The sequence below is a fragment of the Solanum tuberosum genome, unplaced genomic scaffold, assembly GCF_000226075.1.
Source record: "Solanum tuberosum cultivar DM 1-3 516 R44 unplaced genomic scaffold, SolTub_3.0 scf00008, whole genome shotgun sequence".
Classification (NCBI taxonomy): Eukaryota; Viridiplantae; Streptophyta; class Magnoliopsida; order Solanales; family Solanaceae; genus Solanum; species Solanum tuberosum.
The window spans coordinates 123,730-135,467 of NW_006238934.1; the positions used below are offsets into that span (position 1 = coordinate 123,730).

The 11,738-nt window shown below is 29.3% G+C and overlaps 1 long non-coding RNA gene across 1 annotated transcript; it reads right to left on the bottom strand.

Moving 5' to 3' along the window:
* Window positions 1-9,272: 9,272 nt before the first annotated feature.
* LOC102589380 (uncharacterized) lies at window positions 9,273-10,309 on the bottom strand. Its single transcript, XR_366596.2, has 2 exons — window positions 9,647-10,309; window positions 9,273-9,539 (listed from the first exon to the last, which is right to left on the bottom strand). It is a non-coding gene; the product is annotated as an uncharacterized lncRNA (long non-coding RNA).
* Between the last annotated feature and the right edge of the window lie 1,429 nt (window positions 10,310-11,738).

Below are 11,738 nucleotides of genomic sequence, written 5' to 3' on the forward strand. Positions count from 1 at the left end.
TTATGATGCAGATACAGGTACCCCGGATCAGCATCCTGCACGTCGTTGATCCAGCTGAGCACTCCAGAGTCTGTGGTGAGCCTCCTTGCATTCCGGAGGACTCAATTATTTTGTGTACTTAGTTTTGTTCTATTAGGATGTTGCGGGGTCTGTCCCCACATCCATCTCAGTACATTAGAGGCTTTATAAACAGTCAGACAGTCAGTCAGTCAGTAGTTTTGAGTCTCTCATCCATGTGTATGTATGTATATGTAAATATTCTATTTTGAGACTCGAGTTGCCCTTTGGGCCATATTTTTATCAGTTAAGTTGTTTATGTCTTTGCATGGCATTGAGTTATTCTGTTGAGTCAGGTTTTCCGCTGAGTTAAGAAAGTCAGGCCAAGGGTTCGCTTGGGGCCAACAATGGTCTCCGAGTGCCGGTCCCGCCCAGGGTGTAGGTTCGGGGCGTGACATAATTAGATATAAGTTATGGAGACAAATATTTAAAACACATAAAGAAGAAAAATAATTAAAAATTGTAGATAAGAAAAAGAAGTGCAAATAATATTTAAGTGAAACACCACTAATAGTGGAATTTCAAAGGGTCAAAATAGATAAAAGAGAACAACTTTAAGAATATTAAATATATGCATTGAAGCTCCATTAAAATCTAGAAGAGTAAACAATCCTCCTTTGAGCACATGAACTCTCCATTTACTCAATGTAGTAATTGATTATCACTAATATTTAAACATGTAATTAAATTTATAATATTTTAAATTAGTGTTGGCGTAAAATGGTATTTCAACTTTTAACTTTTTTTTGTTCCCACTTTTAGTAATACTAGTTCTGAAAACGTGCGCTGCACGTTTATACCAAAATACTTCATATAAATTTTGATTGCAAATAACATATTTTATGCCCTTCAAATCTATTCATATTTCCTAAAAAAAATCATAATTTTTACAATAGAAAATACACATATTTTCCTAATAAAAAGAATATATCCTTAATTATAAAATTGACTAAAAGTGCATACAGTAAAAATAACTAACTATTGTATAAATACAATATTCAAATGAGGATTCTAAAATACCACATACTAGGTTAATGTATACAAAGCAATAAAACTTAAGCATAGAGATTTTCTCTTCTTTTTTTTTCATTAATTCCTTCTTTCGTTTATTTGACTGTAGGAGACTTTATTCTTTATGACTTTGTATATGTGTATCCTTCATTGTATTTTTCAGGTGTTAGATGAAGGGATTATAGGAAATTAAAAGGAAAAACAATCACCAAGTGATGAACGGGGGTATATAGATTCAGAGGATAAGTTAGGATTTCCTTTCAAGTATGAAAATAAATTATGAATCAATGGAACTTATTTCAATATTAACTTATTTAATCTCCTGTTATTCCTCAATAGCTCAATGATAGATCGATTGATTGTTAACTAATTGTTCTTACATAGATCCAAATACTATATGGCACAAGGTGTTGTCTAGTACATAGAGATGGGTGAGGAGATCAAACAATAATTAGAGTTGGTAACGAGCACAAACAGGAATGTGTATTATATGAGTTCTGAATGCATTATTAATTTATTAATTAATGGTATTGGTAGGTAAACAACAATTAGTGCTTTATTAATTAATGATAGTGCTTCATTCCTATTGGATGCTTTAGTAAAAACGACATCGATTTTATTCTAGTTTTTGATGTCTTATTCCATAAATATATTTAAAAAAGACCCACGATGTAGATGTAGTCATTTTCTTTAAAATAAAAAAGAAACTCCTATCAAATGTGTGACACTAATGATGTAGGCAAAGAAAAAGATTAACAACCATTTAGGCTGGCAATCATTTTTGTCGAATCACACATCGGAATAGCCCAAATAGGAGAGAAACGTAAAAAAAAGATGAAGTTACAATTAATACATAACACAGATTCACTATACTTTTGAGCTCGATGATGGCTTATCCCTAAATGGCTCTGACTAAATGGACATGCAATTTTGATTTCTTAAATTGTATTTTTCTCCCTCGTAAACATGAAAAATTCACTAGTTGTGAAAAGCATTATATTTCCCCAATTCTTATGTAATCTTACCAAATGAGCAAACCATTAATCATATACAAGATATTGGAATATCCTAAAAGTGATGCATTGATGAATCACACATATCTTCACGTTCCTTTTAAAAATAAACTAGCTTTTGGCACGTGTGTTGTACGTGTGTCCCATGTAATTATTTATAGATTTATTTAAATTATGAAAACATGTATGTAATGAGCAATAAAATGCAACAATTATAAATAATTCTTAAAAGTGTGGGGCAAGAAACACCAATGAAGATAGAATTGTAATGAGCAATAAATGTACTAATACGATGATTTACTATTCAATATTTAATTTATTAAATAGTTTATAGCATTTAAATTTAGTGTAGGGATAGAAGTGTAATGTAACTTTTGTCTAACATTCTTCCACTTTTAGTATTGTAATGCTTTATAGCCTCATTTTTTATGGTTTTTTTTCTTTGACCTTCTTTGTTTAGTAATTATATGGTATTTTGTTTGTATAAACAAACATTTAGTATAATATTATCAAGGAGATTAATTTGAATATATTTCATAAAAACAAAAAAAAAAAACTCATCGAAAAAAATTATAATGTGTTTTTTTTGTTAAAAAAAAAAATGGTTTATATTATTTTATTTATTTTTTCATTTAAAAATAACTACTCTACTGTTGACAAAATATATCAACATCCAAAAATAGCGACCGAAGTGCAAAAAATGTCACATAATAAACATTCACAAAAATGACCAAAAAAACAAGCATAATATTAATAAAGAATAAAAGAAAAGGAGTAATTTTCCATTTGCTGCTCAAGAAAGCGAGAGGCGCAAGGTGAAAGAGAGGATGCACATTTTCAAAATAAGACCTCTTGCACGGTGAGTCTCTTTTAGAGACACCAAATAGCTCCGGAAGTGTTCATGCAAATAAAAAGAGGGTAAAAAAAAAGTTTGTAAGACGAATCGACCTTAAACTATATCGTATAAAAGAAACATAAAATCAAGTTAAGTCGTAGGACGAATATACTGTCCAAAACACGAAGGCATGCAAATGCCGAACGGAGCTCAAAGCAAACTACTACAATGTATTTAAAGTGCAAAAAAAATAACACTCAAGTCCCCTCATATTTAAGTTACAAAGGTATTATACATATTATCACTTTAAATCGAGAATAGAAACATTCTCTAAATGATTCAACTAGCTGGAAAGACATAGACTTAAAAACTAGTATTTAAATCAAGAGAAAAGCTTCAAACAATACGCCTACAATTATTTAAAAAAGCACAAAACACCTGCACAAAACTTCATACTAAGTAAAAACAATAATAACCTACTTTAAACAAGTTTCTACATTAGAAAACATGAGCTGCACATTTCTCCTCATACAAAGGCACCACATGAACAGTGACAAGCTGATTTCAAGTGAAGATTTAATCATAAAAAAACGAAACGATTTCTCAAATAAATGACGGCTGAAATGTGAAAGAAAATATAGCTTCAGATCTCGCACGAGAACCAAGTATATATTATAGTCACATACACAGAGCTAATTAGTAAGTAACGCTAATCGCTGTGATCTTCTAAAGATAAAAGAATTACACTATATAGTGGCGGAGTCAGGATTAACATTAAGGGGTGTCAAAATACAAAGTACTAAGTACACATAAAAATCAATAAAATAAATTTTATTAATGATTAAATACAAAATATGAACTTATAATTGATTTAATAAATGCAAAACTTGAAATAAGGTGAAAACAATCGATTAATTAAGAAAAGAGGTGTAAGAAGTGATAATAGTAATTTCGATAATAGAACATATAATTTTAGTAGTAACTATAGAAATATAACCACGACGATAATAATATTAATAATAAATAGTCGTAGCAGTTAGAATAGTTGTGAAAAAGATAATTTTATACATTATTAATTTGGAAGCTCGAAAACAATGAATTAGAGGAAAGGAGGGTCAAAATTGAGCGTCAACCGTAATTATTTGGTATTTTCTTTGTATAAACAAATATTTAGTATAATATTATCAAGGAGATAAATTTGAATACATTTCATTAAAAAAATCTCATCCAAAAAAATTATAATGTGTTTTTTAAAAAAAAATAAAAAATATATGGTTTGTATTACCAGAAGACGGCATTCTAAGGCTATATAAAGCCCTTATCCAAGAAATGAGCTATCTTGCTTAGCATACCTCACCCAAAGCTATTTGAAGTAAGGGATTCACCTGCTTGCCTTAGACAGAGCTTTGTATAGCCTAGCGCTTCGCGCCTTCACTTATGAACTAGAACCATCCCACAAATCATCTTTCAAAACCTGACTTGAAACTCTTTCTCGCCTAACTAAGCGTCAGTAACGTAACTGGAAAAATTACAGAAATCCCACCTTTTAGTTTACTTTTTACCATTATCCCCTATAAGTTTTACAAATCTCCAAAATCCCTCATTTTCGCGCATCAGATTAGTGTATCATGTATAAAATGTAATGTATCTTACTTAATGATTAATGTATCTCGCGCATCAGATTAATGTATCAACGCTTATATTATTGTATCCGTTTGAGGGATTTCTGTAATTATAAACTTTTAAGGGTATAAATTGTAATTTGTCCTTAAAAGTATGTGATTTCTGTAATTTGCCCTTATTTTATTTATTTTCTCATTTTAAAAGGTGAGACTGCTTACGAAAAATTATGACTTTTAGATAGTGCAATCAGAAAGCATATGAGTGAATGTTGCAAGAATGATGAAACAGAGCTGCAACCAAATTCATTTTTACAAAATGGTGACTCTTCTTTTTCCTCCTAATTGATGTTCATCATCAGAAATAAATGTTATGTATATTGTAACAACAGTCTTTTCAACTTTAGATTAATTGATAATTGCTCAATAGATGAAGTTTAATAAGAATATATTAATATCAGGTAAATAATGAAAGATACTTAACTATATTACTCTTATTATTTACCATAGACGTTTCTGTTCACTGCACATTAACAAAACAAAAACAAGCCTTAATTTCTAGCTCTAAATATAAGCTTAAAGGATAAAATGGTAATTTAACTTTGTACTTTAGAGCTTCCCACTTTTAATAATAACTAGTTTTTGAGTACGTGCGTCGTGCGTATAGCCAAGTGTACCTATTACTATAAACTTATAGTATATGACAATCGTGCTCCACATAAGTCTTTAGACATCTTATTATAATGTTTGACTTGTAAATGTTAAGTATTTATAAGATTTATGTTTCACTAAAAAGTATAAATGATGGTGGATATAGGAAGAATTCTTATCAATTAGTGTTACACATATAATTGTTAGAGTAAGAGTGTTTGTTTGAAAATTAAAATAGTTATCTAATTTTATATGGATCATTGATAATGAACTTTATACATTTAGATCTCTTTATTATTAATTAAAGAGGCAATATACTAATTCATGAGATGATGAACTAATTATAAATGCATGTATAGTCATTCAACATATCTGCCAAATATTTTATATATTCATGTAAAACACAAATGATCTGACATATAATAAAATATCTAATCTTTCATTGAGATAATTTTTAATTTCATTTGAAAATAAGGAGTATAATATTGTACATGTTCCACGCCAATAATTATACAAAGTCTAAATAAGTAATATCTATTTAATTGTAATCTAGACACAAATTTCTTTATATAAGCAGAGAACATATTTAACCAAAATGGATAATAAGAAAAGAATACATTATAAAAGAACATTTAAAACTAATTCAAAAATCACTTACAAATGGTCATCACTATAAGCACTTTACATAAAATAGTACAACCAATTCATTATTTTGTTGTAATTCATACAACATGATAAAAAAAAAAGTACCATTTCCTTCCAAACATTCTTTACAATTGATCAATCAATCGATCATAACGTCTTTGATCCAAATACACCAATAATGATATCACCCTTAACAGTTCTACAAAGATTGATGACAACTTTTCTTCTGTGGTCTATGACTATGACCAGAAAGGAAATCAAACAAGAAGAAAGAAATGATATACCAAAGATGAGAAAATGGATCTTAATTTATAAGAGAATTGACATTAACATACTTTAGTAAGAAGATCACATATGAGATTTGTAAATTCATTTCTCTTTCTAGGTGACTTTAAATAGGAAAACCTTAGGTGAGGGTGATACAAGGAAAAAATTAAAAGAGGCTATCAATTTCCTACTTAATTATATAACCTTTGTTCTTCACTTGTAATTCACTGAACAATATAATTAGGAGTCTTTTTGTCTTCTTGATAATAATTACTTATGACAATTTAATATTAATTCACGATACAACATGAATAAATTGTAACCAAAAGAATTTGATAAATTTGATATTGCTTAATGTGTAACTCTCCCTTGTAGTAATTAAAATTCACTATTTAATATTTAATTAACAATTTATTAGATGATTAATAATATTTGTATTTGTATTTGATAAAGGGACAAAATGGTAATCTAACTTTTGTCTAACATTCTTCACACTTTTAGTATAGAATAGAATGACCATTAAGATACATTTACGGAAATTTGGTCTACATAGAACAATTTTCGCAACTTTTTCAATTGTCCATAATTTGATCATCATGACTAAATAAAATTGATGATTGATGCCTATTCATTTAATATTAAAAAAGTATCATAAACCCAATAAACAACTCTATAAAAAGTACAGAAATTTTATTATTTATTTAACTATATATTTTATTAATGATATTATTGTAGTAACTCAACTTTATAGGGTTATTTTGGTATTTCAACTTTTAACTTTTTTTGTTTCCACTTATAGTAATACTATTGTTTGGGAAACGAGTGTTGCACGTTTGTCCCAAAAAATTTCATATAAATTTTGTATTGCAAATGACATATTTTCTCCGCTTCAAATTTATTGGTATTTACTATAAACAATCCACCGTTTTTACAATAAAAAGTACATATATCTTCCTAATAAAAAGAATGCATCCTTGATTATAAAATTGACTAAAAGTGCATAAATTAAAAATAACTAATTATTGTACAAATACAATATTTAAATAAGTATACTAAAATACCACATGCTAGGTTAATGTATACAAAGCAACAAACCACAGTAAATTCTCAATATTACTAATAACAATAAAAACTTATACAATAATAGCAAACAAGAAGCATAAACATTAAAAAAAACAAATAAAAAGAGACAAGTGAAGTGCATAGAGATTTTCTCTTCTTCTTTTTTTCCAACTATTTTAAGTGTGTGTACAATATTGTGTCAAATGTCACTATTTATAGGATAAGATTGAAGAACACTTAGAGTTGTTATGAATATGACATTAATCCATTTGAACATGGATAAGAGGTGGGAGTAAAAAACACAATGAATATAATTAGTGGGAGTTGCATATATTTACATAATGAAGAGTTAGAGGTAATAAAATCTATGTAATGTACTTCACATTAATGCAAATATTTACATACAAAAAAGAATATACTATAGATCTATATGATTTTTCTTCTTTTTGTTAAGGGCAAACATAACCATTCATATTTCTAATTGGAAGATGAAAAAATAGAAAAATTCATGAATTTAACTCAACATGAAATTAATAAAAAAAATACATATTCAAGAAACTTTATGGTGGTTGATTCATGTACTAATATGATGATTTACTATTCAATATTTAATTTATTAAATAGTTTATAACATTTAAATTTAATGTAGTGATAGAATTGTAATCTAACTTTTGCCTAACATTCTTCCCACTTTTAGTGTATACTAGTTCCGGGAACGTGTGTTGCCTGTTTGTCCCCTAATTGACACTAGAAAAATTAATTTATATAATCATAGTGGAGCGTACATAAATTCATCATTAAGTTCAAAGCTAAGTCCTTTTGTATGTAAGTTTGAAATAAGAATATAACTCTTCACAAAATATAGCATGGAAATCTTGTGTCAGATGTTGGAGGTTTGGTATTTTCAATGCTTCATGAAAAATAAACCTTTTTATTATATCAGAGGAATTAATATATTTTAATTACTAAACGTAAGTTTTAATAATCAAAAAAGAAATTGGCTATAAAAAGGATACGTATAAAGAAAAATATTACAAAATGTCTAGGTTGTGTAACATCAAATTTATAGAAAAAATTACAAGTTCAAACGGAAAAGAAAGAAAAGTAAATAAAAACATGGCATCCATAATAAAAGACATCACATTAAAATATATAGACAAAAGTATTGTCATATTGACTGAATTACATTTTGTTAGAAGTCGATATTGATTGAATTACATGTTGTTAGAAGTTGACTTGCTATAGATAAAATGTTTCCTATGTATAAAAAAAACTAAAATCATAAAATAAAATAAAAAACAGAAAAGAAAGCAAGAATATATAAAAAATACAGATACACTATATTTCTTGAACTATATATTAAAGGATCTATATATAAAAAATTATGTATGAATTCTAATACAATAAAATTTAATGTAACATTTAGTCATATTTTTACTTTACATTAATTTTTATTTTATTTTTACTTTTGCACTAATTCTTGTATGTAATAGTTAAGTGCATGAATTTTCTAAACATTTGAGATTACATTTAAAAAGGAAAAAAATACAAATATGTTGTTTTAAAAAGATAAATGATTATCAAATAACGAAGATGGCATAACTATTAATGTTTATCAAAGACTTACTCTTTTACGGGTCTAATTGTGAAAATATTCTATGGAATTTAACATGCTTACCCTCAAAATAATTAATTGTAAATATAAATTAGGATTAGCTTTATTATATTTCTATCCTAAAGAAAGAATACAAAAATATAGAACTAATATGCATGAAATTTTACAAAAAGAAGATTAATATATGCATGAAATTTTAAAGAATACTAATAAAAAAATCAATAAGAATTCTTATAATTATAAATTGGTAATGAAATTTTACAACTGATGAAGACTAACCTAATATAGAATGCAAGATGATCACAAACTTGAATGAAAGAAGGGAATATAAATAATGTTGTGTGAGTGTCTTTGATAGACTCTTCATTAACCCGCATTTAATTAGTACATGAATATATGATTGCTTTAAGATCTTATTTGATGCATGAATTTATATATAACTATTACTTAATATTTAATTTATTTTAGGGTAAAATAAGGGCAAATGATAATCCAACTTTGAGGTTAGGAGCTTCCCACTTAGAATAAGCAGATGTACATTACAGAAGCTATCAACTAGGCAATGATGCAGGAGCTAAGTATTAAAGTTCAAAATGTTTGCTGGAAAAATGAACTCTATTTGTACAAATCTTAGTCATACAAGTAAATAGTATTTCCACTCCAATTTCCGCCACATGCAATTTCCCTTGCCAATCATGACACTCAAACACATCTAACACAAGTAGCATTTCGACGAGGCCCATGCTGGTGTTTCAAACATGAATCTGAAACACTTGAAATGGTAAAAAGTCAGTTTTGGCACACGTTTCCTCCTTGGAGAATGGAGAAGCGGATCATTGCAAGTAACCACTAAAAAGGGAGAAAGGAAAACCTGTTTAAGATGAATATATATACTGCTAAGGACATTTTAAGAGCCAATGGGTCACTCTTTGCAAAAATATTCATGACAACTATCTTTGTTAAAGTCCTTCATTAGCGGAAGTTTTAATGAACGGAGAAATTGTCTTGTGAGGTGAAAGTAACGACAAGTGTGCCATATATTCATAAAAGTTGTACCGTCTAAAGCATGAAAATAAAACCAGAATTGCAGAAGACATAAAGATTATTCTCTTATGAATCTATTAAGAAACTTATTTACATTTCTACCATATATGAGACTTGGTATTGTTCCTTGAGAGTTATCAATTTACTAAGAAAAAGTAAACGAGATAATTTGAAAGTAGCATTTCGGGGAAAAGAAAAACCATTTCAGAGAAAAAACATTGATCTAAAAAGCCATCATTTGCAATCTTTTTATGGACAGTAGCTAACTTACCTCGAACTTTCAAGCTTCGTGCAACTAGAGTCACCACTGAAGCAAAATGCTCCAATCTGTCCCCTGAATAGTAAACAGGAAAAAGGAAATAATATTGAAGACAGTCAACGGAAACTGAAGAAGCTTCTACTATCAGTAGAAGTCACATTTCGGCCCAAAAGGAAATATGTCCTGCATCAAAGCTTATGCAAGTGGCTTTCTGTGAGAATTATTTGAGGTGCAAGTCATGAATACCTCATAAGCATTAAGCAGATTTCAGTGGCACCGACCATCCATTTCTTCCATTATCTCCATCATAGCACCTGACTAGATATGACAAATACTGAAATTCTTCTTATTTCGTACCAGTTGGGAGAGGGGATGGTCAAAATAATATTAAAATTGTTTCATGAGAGAAAAGGAATGTAAAAAAGAACTTTACAAACTTGTTATTGCATTCCTCTTAACAACTAAATAAAAATGCCTAACATGATTCAGCCCATAGATTTTGACTTGATATACCACAACGACCTTCTACGATGACCTTGTACCTAGTAACCTATGAGCAGAATCATAAATTTTCATGATTAAACTTTTCTTTTAGGAAGGTAATGTTGTATTCATCAGCATAGACCTCTGAAAATTGGTTTCCAACAAATAGAAAGATAGAAACTAGTAGATTACAAAGTGCCTGTAAATTCTAAATGAAAATTTACCAAACGTAATTGCCTGCAACTCAAGGGATTTGGCTTGATTTACCACATCGACGTTCTAGCATAACCTTTGAACTAGTAACCTATAAGGAAAAGTCAAACATAAATTTCATGATTAAATACTTGAAGAATAAGAAGAAGAACAATTCAGTTCAAGTGGACAAGCAGAATGCTGAAAGCATAGCACAGATGCTTTTTTATGTCAAAATAATTTCAGGAAAAAATATTAAATTACTTACAGAACTTCTTTAAAGGAACTCGTGGAAAATAATATTCTAATTAAAAATGTGACTCAGAAAGCGAAAGGGAAACCGAGACTTACGTTTTTCCTTAATTATCCTCCCACCTACTTTAATTCTTGGAATATGGGAAATCTTGGACCACTGGGAGTTGATGCAACTTTCTTCTAACTTTGGGCAGCCTTCAATTACCAGGTTCCATAATTTAGTGAGGCATTGCATGGCATCTCGAGATGGCAGATGCTCTAGTTTTTCGCAGTTATGTAAACATAAGTCTTCCAAAGAAACAAGGTTGTTGAGCCCATCCGTCAGAGTTTCTAACAATGGACAATCATATATAAACAGTTCCGATAATTTGGGCATGGCATCTGAGAAGTTCAGATGTTGTAGCCGTTACACCGCCCTAGCGATAATCTTTCAAGAGAAGTAAGGTTGTCAAGTCTGGGAGGAAGAGCTTCAATTCCAAAATCATGTATATAGATCTTTGTTAGGGCAAAGAGTTGCGTAAGCTGATAGGGCAGAGAATCCCAGTGCCCACGTCCGTACACCGCCAGTTCACGAAGGGACAACAACTGCTGAATGCCATTAAAAATCAATTGGAATGCATCAAAATCCACCATCTCTGAGAAAGGACCAATTTCCAATCCCCATAACTCAGTGAGACCGTGAAGGCCCACTTCGGGTACACTAATCAATTTGGGACATCGTGATGTTTCC